Here is a 12,320-nt window from a genome sequence, read left to right as displayed (position 1 = left end):
TATGAATGCATGTATAAGCATCCCCAAAATCCCAAAAGGAGGAAGGAATGGAGAAGGGAATGGAGAGGGGATTGCAGCGTGACCATCTCCAAAGAGGGATGCTTTCTCTCTCGCTTGCTCGCTCTCTCTAGCAAGCACATGCACCCTCTGGCAAATTAAAAAAAGAAACAACCCTCTTCAGAGAAAAACGCTATTTTAGGAACCAGCAGTTAGCATAATGGCTATGTCGCTGGACTCCCACATAGTCAACCGTGTTTCGGGTCCCAGACCTGGTGGCTTAAACTCACGCTGGGAGCGTGTGTATGCGTGCCCAAGATCCCGAGAGGAGAATGGAGGAGAAGGGATTGCGGCATGGCCATCCTCTCTGTGGGGTGATTTCTCGCTTTCTGTCTTTCTGTCTGTCTGGCGAGCGCACGCGCCCTATAGAAAAATGCTATTTAAAATAACTCACTTCAGTGTATAAATAATCATTTATTCTAACGTTATCTTTTTTAGTAGCATTTGCATTTATATTTAAGTAGAATCTATTTGAATAACTAGATTTCTTTCTTTCTTTCTTTCTTTCTTTCTTTCTTTCTTTCTTTCTTTCTTTCTTTCTTTCTTTCTCTCTTTCTTTCTTGAGAGGTTTTTGCTATAGGGCACTTGTGCCCTCCAGAAAGACAGAGAGACAGAAAGTGAGAAATTACCCCCCGCGGGGATGGCCATGTCACATTTCCTTTTCCTCCATTCTCCTCTTGGGATCTTGGACACTCATACACACGCACCCAGTCTGAGTTTTACCCACTGAGTCCAGGACTCGAGTGACAGTCTACTACATGGGAGTCCAGCGACATAGTCATTATGCCAACTGTCCCCATAAATGACAAGATTTCTTTTTTATTTTTATTTTTTGTAGAGGTTTTTGCTATAGGGCACATGCACTCACCAGAAAGATAGAGAGATAGAGAGGCAGAAAGTGAGAAATTACCCCCCGCGGGGATGGCCATGTCACATTTCCTTTTCCTCCATTCTCCTCTCGGGATCTTGGGCACGCATGCACACATGCCCAGCGTGAATCTAAACCACCAGGTCTGGGGCTCAAACCCCGGTCAACTACATGGGAGTCCAGCAACATAGCCATTACGCCAACTGTTGGTCCCAGTGATGAGATTTCTAATCATGAAATACTAGGCCTTAGGGAACAGCAAGTGGTGTGGTGGTTAAGGCACTGTACATTCCCACGTGGCTGACCATGGTTAGAGTCCTGGACCTGGTAGCTTGCTTTCTCACTTTCCTTCTCTCTCTCTCTCTCTGTCTCTCTGTCTCTGGTCAAATCAAAATGAATGAATGAATAAATAAAATAAAATAAATAATTCTAAAAAAAAAGAAAGAGAGACAAGACCTTAACAAGGAAGCATTTAGTAACTATGGAGCCTTCTTGTGGCTGTTCTGAATAATCCCTTGTTATCACTTGCCTGCCTTGTTTATGTTTAGCCCTATTTGGGAGAAACCTCCTTTGTGTGCAGGTCCTGACACTTTCCCCATATCCATTTCAAGAGATAAACCTGAAAACTAAGATCATGAAATGAAGTGTAGGAATTAGACTTATATGTAGTTCCACCAATACTGCTAATAAGATGAATACTCAGTATTTATTTAATCCTCACGGTAACTCTGAGAAATAGGTACTACTTAAAATGTTTTCTTATTTAACTTTATTTATTTATTTATTCATTTGTTTATTTCAATTTGACCAGAGAGAGAAAGAGGGAGAGGGAGAGAGAGAGAGAAAGTGAAAACGCAAGCTGCCAGGTCCGGGATTTGAACCGCAGTCAGCCACGTGGGAATCCAGCGCTTTTAACCACCATACCACCTGTTGGCCCAATAAGTAGGTACTACTTTATTGCCATTCTGCAGGTAAAGAATTCGGGGTACAGGGAAGTAGCAAGTGGTAGAGCCAGGCTGAAACCTAGAACCTGCTTACTCTGAAGCTCAGGCCTTAACAGATACATCTTAACATCTATCCCAGAGAAACAAGGTGCAGAGAAATAGACCATGAAAGTAGTGTAAGTGATCTCTGGGGAGAACTATCCACGTTGACTCTTGAATCTATAGACATTTCAGTCTTAAGCTTCAGTTTCTAGTAGTTAACTACTTTAATATGAGATATATTTTGTACAATTATGGGGACTGGAAATTGAGTTTCCACCAGAAAAGACACACACACAAGCAAGCCCAGCTAAAGTCACATACAGGCTGAGGCCACATAGGAGGCCTGGGTTTGTTTTCCAGCCCATCCTAAAAAGCCAGGCGTGGTGGCTCATTCCTGTAGTTCCAGCTCCTTGGGAGGCTGATGCAAGAGGATTGTGACCACAGACAGACACTGTCTAAAGAAACAAGACACACACACATACACTACAACCAGGAGATTCCTTAAGGTAATACAGAAAAACCAATTTTGGTAAAATGTTATTCTAAACTGGGTAGTTGTTTGTTTGTTTAGTTTTTGTTTTTGTTATAAGGCATGTGTGCTCACCAGAGAGAGACAGAAAGAGAGAGATAGTGAAAGGGAAAGTGAGAAATCATCCCCTAGGGGGAATGACCATATTGCAATCCCTTCTCCTCCATTCTCCTCCTGGGATTTGAGGCACACACACACACACCCAGCATGATTTTCAAGTCACTAGGTCCAGGGCTGATGTGGGAGTCCAGCATGTTAACAATTACGCCACCTGTTGGCCCCATAAACTGGGTAGTTTTAAACCAAAGAGCCATTTTAGAAACTGTCTTCCCTGAGCCTGTACCTCACCTGTGATAAGGAGGACACTATTTTAATGATTACTTCAATGATAAATGCCTGAAGAAAGCACACGTGATGAATTAAAGGCAGGCACTCCAGTTTAGCAGGGAAGTTGAAACTATACCTGCTCGTGCCCATACCACTGCTGATTGGAACCTGTTATTACAATGTAGATATTGCAGCTGCGCTGGTGGTGAGAGACTTTAGGTCAGGCGAAGTTCGAAAGATCTCAATTTCACCTACTCAAAATGTAAGATGAGGCTGTTCCCTCAATCTAGGAAGCCAAATGTTGTGGATCCCTGCCGATAACCCACCAGTGATGGCTTCAGGATTTCCCCATAGCAGGGGCCAGCTTTCTACGGGGGAGATGAAGAGGAGACAGTGTGATGAAACAGGTCTTGAAGTTGCACGTACACAGCACTCTCCAGAAATTGAGGAAATAACAATAGTTCGTATGGATGACGGAGAGTACCAAAGACGATAATGTGGGTACCAGCGCCTATTCTCCCATTGGTGCTGCCCCAGCCTCGGGGACTGAACTCATCTGCTGTCTCTGACTGTTGGTTTCAAACCTGAAGTCATCCCAGAAATGATCCAGCAATATACCAATTCACTACTACTGATAGTCCAGGACAGTCTAGAAAAAGGTACCCACACTTGAGCTGGTCTTTGCCTCAGTCAGGTATTAGCAGCTTGTATCAATGGAATAAAACTGGCAGCAGGTAGCAATGGATTAAAGAGAAGGGCAAAAACTAGGAGATGCTGGGATTAGGAGATACAATCAATTCTGCAGCTGAAGAGAGAATCCATCTGTGTCGAGTGGAAGATAAAACACAGAAGACATTTGCGGGGCACGTATAGGGCATCCTGTATTTTGGGGCCAAACTCGAAATAGACATGAATGACCTAAGCAAAATCCACGAAGTCCTGTGCTTACTTCCTGGCTTTAGGATAGTAACACTGATTTGTGAAGTTAGTTACAGAGACCTACTGACTCTCATTAAATGCCTTCTCTTCCTGAGGCTGCCCCCAAGTCCAACACACACACATGCATGCGTGCACACATTCAAACCGACCTGTTCCCACCTTTCCTTATTAGACACAGGAATCTTGGTGAGCTTCTCCTAGACTTTCACCTGTATCCTCCCCTTTCCAATGTTCAGATCAGGAGCAAACAGTTGTGCCCTTCATCAGGCACCCTTGGAGGGAGAGGAATAGTTCATATGCCATTTCTGTTTTCCCTCTGCCTTGGGAAAACAGCACCTTTGGGCAGCCTTCGGCCACACTCCTCCATCTGTGCATAGTAGCACCGGAAGCAAGACCAACCACCCATAATCAACTGTAAACTTGTATTTGTCAAAATATACCTCAACTATCAATAAAATTAGAAGGTCAACAACAGTTCACCAGGGAAAAACAGTTAATGCTCTTAATACATAAAGAACACTTATAAATCAATGGAGAAAGATTAACAATCCAAAAGAAAAATTGGCAAAGATTACACATAAATAATTCACAAAGGTTGCTCAGATAATAGGATTTGCAAAGGCTGGGATTTGAACCCATGTCAATCTAACTCCACAAAAGAAGGCCGAATTAAAATATAAATCACTTAAGAGTTAGAAGTTTCAGATATGTGGCCAGATCCAGTTACTGACTTTTTTATTGCTATTTTCAGTTTTATTTCACATAATTGTTTAATCATAGAGGAAAGAAAGGAGAAAGAATTAAGTTCTGATAGAAGTTCCCCTTGAGAAGTGGTTATAAAAAAATGCTAAGAAGAAGCATAAGGGGGGACCAGCAGTTAGTGTAACGGCTATGTTGCTGTACTCCCAAGTCGTCAACCACGGTTTGAGTCCCAGACCCGGTGGCTTAAACTCACACTGGGCGCATGTGCATGTGTGCCCAAGATCCTGAGAGGAGAATGGAGGAGAAGGATTGCAGCGTGGCCATCCCCCCGGGGGATGATTTCTTGCCTTCTGTTTCTGTCTCTTTCTGTGGTGACGAGCACCTCTAAAAAAAAAAAAAAAAAAAAACCCCCAAAAAAAAAAAAAAAAAAAAGAAAGAAGCATAAGGGGCAGGATCAGAAGTAAAATGCAGAGAGAATTTTTTTTTAGCTCCTCTAGGGATAACTTTTTAACTGAAGCCCAAGTTATTATGTAACAGCTCCATAAGTACTGATGAATTTGTTGTTATAATTATTTTACAGTTTCTTAACAATTGGTTTAATTAGCACAGCAGATTGTAGTTTTCAAAGATGGCTACAATATCTCCTATTCTATATGCCCTTCTAGAACTTTCTACCCCTCATTAGGAAGTGAAATACATGTCTCCTCTCTTGGATGGACCTTCTGATTGCCTTGATCAATAGGGTGGAAGTCTCTTCTGCTGGTCCCACCTGTTGTGATTTTCAAGCTGCCAGGTCTGGGACTCAAACTGTGGTCGGCCATGTGGGAGTCCAGCACCCTAACCACTATGCTGCCTTTTTTTCCCTTTCTCTGGAACCCTCATTTTTGGAACCAAACCATCATTGTGTGAGAAAGCTCAAAAAGTCATGGAGAAGCCCATGGAGAAAAATCGAGCTCCCAGCAGGCTCCAACTTGTCAGCCACACAAATGAGCCATCTTGAATGTGGGGCCTCCGGGGCCCAGTTGAGCTGCTCCAGCTGATTGTGAATGAGACAGAGATAAGCCTTCCAAATGGAATCCTGCCCAGACTGCAGATTCACAAGATAAATAAATGAGTGCTATTATTTTAAGTCTCTGTATTGTGGAGTAGATTATTACATACCGATTGATACATGGCACAATTAAAATAAGTTATTGGAGATTATGGTGTGTCTGCCACAATATTATAGTAATTTTATTCACTTGGTAAGTTTATTTCATACCAAACTCTGGCCCACATGCTTAGAATACAGCAGTGATTACAACAGATAATAATGACCTCCTCCTGTCTTCACAGAGTGTTTGTGGTAGAGAGAGTAGACTGATTATTTAAAAAGAACAATCAATGTATTATTGCTAGGTGGTAAATGTATAATTGCTAGAAGAAAAATCAGGATACAGGGGATAGAGAGTGATGGGGTGTCCTATTTTAGGTGTAATGGATAAGGAAGGCCTTTCTGAAAAAAAGACTGAACAGACATTAGGTGACTCCTTTAAACAGAGACTGTCCAAGATATTGACCCCATGCAGAAATGCAGGAATGTCTCGGAGCATTATGACCATTATGTTGAGATGGTTTATAACCAATAAAATTTCACCTTTACATTTGCAATATTTCTTTGAAGAAGTTGACTTTATTATCAGTTGTGTGCTAAGGTGGGTCAGTAATCTATATTATTTCTCCTAAAGAATTTGGTGAGCTTTCATGTATATATCTTAGGTCTTCTGTATATGCCCAGCTAACGGAAGAGAGTGACAGATATTATTATTGTTTTTATTTTTTCAAATTTGCCAGAGGACATGTGTGCTTGTTGGGGTGGGGGCTGGAAAGTAAAAAAGCCCTCCCATAGGGAATAGCCATGCTGCAATCCTCCTCCATTTCTCCGTCCTTTCTGGATTTGGGGCAAGCACACACGTATATCCAGTGCGTTTCTCAAACCACCAGGTCTGGGACTCAAACTGTGTAACTGGCTGTGTGAGATCCAGCCGCCCTAGCCAATATGCCACCCTCTGGCCTTTATTAGTATATTTTAACAATTGAATTCACAGAATTTATGGAGTTTGTATTTATATACAAGAGAGTCTTTAAAAAGTTCATGGAGAAGGCAAGCCGGTGGCATGGTAGTTAAGGTGCTAGACCCCATAGTGGTTAGAGTCCTGGACCCAGTAACTTGAAAAGCGTTAGGGATGTGTGCGTATGTGCCCAAAATCCTGAAAGAATGAAGGAGAAAGGAGCCATTCTCTGTGGGAGGTGCTTTCTCACTTTTCTTCTCTTTTCTATCTTTTTCTGGTGAGTACATGTGTAAAAATTAAAAAAAATAAGTTAATGGAAAATGCATATTGTGAAAAAAATTATGCATGGATGAAGACGTTCTTTGTGGAGCCAGCAAGTGGAAAGGTGGTTCGTGTGCTGGACTCCCTTATGCCCAACCACGGTTTGAGTCCTGGACCTAGTTGGTGGCTTACTTTCTTACTCCTCCTGCTCTCTCCCTGTCTCTCTCTGGTGAGCACATGTGCTCTACAGCAAATCAAAATAATAATAGTAATAAATAAAATTAAACAATTTGGAAAAAACTTTCTTTGCACCAAAGTAAACTAATTTTTATTCCATTTTCCATATATGTTTGAAGTCCTTTCATATTTTAAACTTTAAAGAATTGGCAAAATAAGACTATGGTCACTTAGAAAGATGAAGACACATCATTTTAATTCCCAGGTATAATTCCTAGCATATAACACACTCCCAGCCAACCTTTCCTTCCTCTTATTTTATACCACCCTCACTCCAGTGGCAGTCAGATGTTTTTAGGCAAGCAAGATGGATGACAATTTTACTTAAAATAGCACCAACCTCAACATAGTAATAATAAATAAAAATTTAAAATGTAAAAGTTAGTACTGATCTCTATAGTACAACCATCTTTTTAATTTTTTAAAAAAGATTTTGCTTTAGGGCATATGCACTCACAGGAGAGAGAGAGAGGTGAGAAAGCACTCCCCAGGAGGGATGGCCATGCTGCAGTCCCCCCTCCATTCTCCTCTTGAAACCCTGGGCACAGACACTCTCAGAACAAGTCTCAAGCTGCCTGGTCCAGGACTCGGAACCGCTCAGTGGCCATGCAGAATCCAGCTGCCTTAACCACCATGCCACAGCTGTCCCCATCTTTATGAATTTTCATTTTTTCTTAACGATTTGTTATAAACCTAGCCTCTAGGGAACCATCTGAATATTACAGTCATTTAAATATTTTGACTTTCACACACACACACACACACACATATATAAGAATTTACTTAAATTTATTTATTTATTTATTTTAATTGTCATAGGGCACATGTACTCACCAGAGAGTGAGAGAGAGAGAGATAGAAAGTGAAAAAAAGCAAGCCACCAAATCTGGGAATCAAACCATGATCAGCCATGTCAGAGTCCAGCGCCTCGACAACCACAAAACCTGCTGGTCCTTGACTCTCATATAATAACTGGGGATCTGGTAAATGGGTGTTTTAACTTTTCAGATTATTCCTGAGACTGCCTTCTTTAGGCTTTAAAGGCTGCCCTCTACTTCTAGTACGAAGGGCTTTATCTGGTAAACAAACTATGCCCTTTAGCTCAAACTGATCAGCTTTGTTAAGTCATCGTTTTCTGAAGGGTTGTAAATCTTCTGGTTTAGTATAATAATTTACAAGATGACAGTTTACTTGCTATAGTTTTTCCTTTATTTTAAACAAGGTTAATTGTAGTTAGTCAAGCCAAAGAATGTTCACATCTTAGTAAAACAAAAATATATCATGGAATATGTTCCAACACCCCCATGGGGCATGGCCATTGCAATCCCTTCTCCTCCATTTCTCCATCCTGTCAGGACAATGGGCACAGGTGCACATGTATCCAGTGTGTTTTCAAGTCGCTGAGGCTGGGACTTGAATAGCAGCTAGCCATGTAGGATCGGGGTCCCTATGCACAGCACCTAACCACTGTATTAATGGGCTGGCCTCATTTTTTTAAAGTTTATTTTATTAATCTCTTCCATGATCAAGAGAGACAGAAAGAGACAGAGAAACAGCACCTCCAACAGAGTCCTGGTACCGTGATCCCCCCGAGCCCTGACCAGCCCAGATCACAGCACATGGCTAGCATACTCAGAGAGGGCTCCAGAAACAAACCTGGAACCTTCCCATGTGGTCAGCCTTTCAAAGGCTTTCATGCTTTGCTGCTCTGCCACTGTCCAGCCCCCTGTTAGCAGAGTTTTAAGGCAGGTTAAGACCTGAAAATTATACTGATGATTGCCACTTAGATTCCACTGTGATTGGCTTTGGCATCCATTTTTTCATCAGTGAAACAGGGTAAAGATACTCTATTAGAGTAGGCTTAAGGATTAAATGAGATACTGTAATAAATGGTTAGCATAGATCCTGGCAAATATTAAGTTCTCAATAGTTGTTCGCTATTTTTAATACACTGAATCTGGAAGCCCCTCATCTTTTTACCCCCCATGCACGATCCCCAGTGACTTTACTAGGGGATCGTGCATAGGGAAAATCACTGAGACCAACAACAGATCAGTGGAAACCAGGGTAGGCCCAGCCCAGCAAGGAGGGGCCTTAAACATTTCAAGGACTATGATTCTGACGGGTATGAATTTTCCAGGAAGTATTTCGCTTTGACTGAGACAAGAGGGAACCTTTCCTGCACTTTATAAAATCCTGTATATCACCAATACACAGAAAAGTAAATTTATTAAAGAATGCATGGTGGTCCAGCTGCAGTGGCACAGTGGTAGCACAAAGCCGCAATGCAGGAAGCCATACGAAAGACGGGTCCAGTTCCCAGGTCAGCTTGTACATACAAAGCACATGTGTGTCCACAATCCTGGCTGGCTGGAAGGCTTGAAAGAGACCATGACATAAGATGTTGAGGATGCTTTTCTCTCTCTCAGAACATAAATTAACTTAAAAGTTTGTAGCTACAAAACAAAAACGTATTGACTATGGCTGACTTGTTAATTTAGCACTTGGCACCCAGCTCTGACCAGAAACTCTAAGCATTTGCCCTGGTAATCAACACCTTCCAAGGCCCCAGGGAAACGCTACTCCACATTTCTTGTGCTGTGTCCTCAAAACAAAAGGCAATTGTGTCAGAATGTCACAAAGATTTGGGGGTTGTGTTACTGTTGACATTTGAAATAGACACTGCTTTTGGAGCGCAGGAGGATTTGAGTAATGGAAATTTTTTTTACATAAGAAGAAACAACCAAATTAACTTACTAAATCCTTCCTTTCTGATAATATGAATGCAAAAGATTCTTGAAAAAATGTAGTACTCAGGAGAGCCAAGTATTTGTTTTCTTGATTGTCTTCATGTTCCAGTTCCTGGTCCCAGAGATAATCACCATGCTAAAACATTTGCTTTAGACAAGTGAGATGCTCTAGAAGAAAAAAGCGAAACAACAAACGTACTCAAAGACCAACTCAGAATCTTTGGCAGAAAAATATATTTTGACTTTGTGCTAATTATTTGATACACAGTATTGCTTGCTCTTCACAATGTTAATACAAGGGTTCAAAAACCTAACCAAGTCTTGGGAACCAGCAGTTAGCGTAATGGCTATGTCGCTGGACTCCCACGCAGTTGACTGCGGTTCGCATCCCAGACCCGGTGGCTTACAACTCACGCCGGGTGCATGTGAGTGCGTGCGTGCCCAAGATCCCGAGAGGAGAATGGAGGAGAAGGGATTGTGGCGTGACCATCCCCCCTGGGGGGTGATTTCTCGCTCTCTGGCAATCCCTTCTCCTCCATTCTCCTCTCGGGATTTTGGGCACGCATGCACACGCACCTGGCGTGAGTTTTAAGCCACCGGGTCCGAGACACGAACCGCGGTTGACTATGTGGGAGTCCAGTGACATAGCCATTACACTAACTGCTGGTTCCCTCCAAGTCTTAATTTTAAAAGGATTAAAATATTAGAAAAAACTTTTCTAAACTGAATGAAGCAGCATGAGAAATATAGAGAACAATGATTTTCTAATTAAACTAAGGGAATTAGAATAAGGAAATAAAAATGTTGGCATGACTGTAAAGAAACCTTATGTACAAATAAAACTAAAACTAATTTCTTTTTCCAAGAATTATTGATTGAATTAATTAATTAATTAATTAATTTTTCAGAGAGATTTTTGGTATAGGGCAGGTATGCTCACTGGAAAGACAAGAGAGACAGAGAGACAGAAAGCAAGAAATTACCCCCCAGGGGGGTTGGCCATACCACAACCCTTTTTTCATTCTCCTCTTGAGACTCTGAGCGTGCATGCACACACACCTGGTGTGAATTTTAAGCCACAAAGTCCAGGATTTGAACCATGGTTGACTATGTGGGAGTCCAGTGATGTAACCACTACACCATCTGTTGGCCCCATATAATTTTTTAAGAGAGATTTTTAGGGAGTGTGCGCTCACCAGAGAGACAGAGACAGGGAGACAGAAAGTGAGAAGTCAGCCCCCAGGGGGATGGCCATGCTGCAGTCCCTTCTCTTCCATTCTCCTCTTGGGATTTTGAGCACACACGCACATGTGCTCCTGTGAGTTTTAAATCATTATGTCTGGGATGCAAACCCTATCAACTATGTAGGAGTCCAGTGACATAACCATTATGCCATCTGCTGGTCCCTATTATTATTGTTTTATAATCTGACCAGTGAAAGACAGAGAGGGAAAGTGTGAAAAAGAGCTGTCAGGTATGGGACTTGAGCCGCAGTTGGTCATCTTAAGCACCATGCCACCTGCCAACCTCTAAAACTAATTTCTTTTTTTTTTTTTTTGTTGCTATAGGGCACGTGCGCTCACCAGAGAGAGAGAGACAGAGAGACAGAAAGCGAGAAATCCCCCCCCAGGGGAGATGGCCATGCCTCAATCCCTTCTCCTCCATTCTCCTCTCAATCTTGGGCACGCCCACACACCTGGCATGAGTTTAAGCCACTGGGTCCGGAACTCGAACCGTGGTCGACTACGTGGGAGTCCAGCGATATAGCCATTATGCTAACTGCTGGTCCCTAAAACTAATTTCTATAAAGATTACTTTCTGGGGCCAGGGCCCGTGTAGCTTAAAACTCATGCTGGGCGCGTGTGCGTGCGTGCCCAAGATCCTGAGAGGAGAATGGAGGAGAAGGGATTGTGGCGTGACCATCCCCCCTGGGGGGTGATTTCTCGCTCTCTGTCTCTATGTCTCTCTCTGTCTGTCTGGCGAGCGTACGCGCCCTATAGCAAAAACCTCTCCAAAAAAAAAAAAAAAAGAAAAGAAAATAACTGGTTCAATCTCAGACCTGGCAGCTTGAAAATCATGCCGGGTGCATGTGCATGCATGTCCAAAATCTCAATAGGGGAATGGAGGAGAAGGGATTGTGGTGTGGTCATCTCCCCTGGCCATGTGGGATTCAGTTCCCATTGCACAGAGCTTAACCACTGCACTACAGGCCCTTCGGATCTTGTCATTTTTGAAGAGTACAGATTAGTTATTTTGTAAACTTTTCTAAATCTGGGATCACACATCCACTATGATGAGATGTGGTGAGCCTATGTGTTAGAAAGCTACATTTGATTAGATGATGTATACTTGGCAGGGAGTACTTCTGCGTTCTCAATACTTTATACAATGACGCATATAATATAGATTTGCCCCATTGCTAGTTATTTTTAACTTTTACTACTTGAACATACTGCTGTAGATTGAGGGTGCTGGACAAATACTTCCTGGACCCTGGTGTCATCAACTGTACTGGCTAAACCAGCCATGCCAGCCACAAAACCCCACCTATGACCAAGGGAAATGGGGACATTATTATATGTTTGAAAGGTAAGAAGGAAGGTGAGGAGAAAC

The sequence above is a fragment of the Tupaia chinensis genome, unplaced genomic scaffold, assembly GCF_000334495.1.
Source record: "Tupaia chinensis unplaced genomic scaffold, TupChi_1.0 Scaffold000023_1, whole genome shotgun sequence".
NCBI classification, from domain to species: Eukaryota; Metazoa; Chordata; class Mammalia; order Scandentia; family Tupaiidae; genus Tupaia; species Tupaia belangeri.
The sequence above is the reverse complement of the archived record's forward strand: the minus strand, read 5'-3'. Positions refer to the sequence as shown.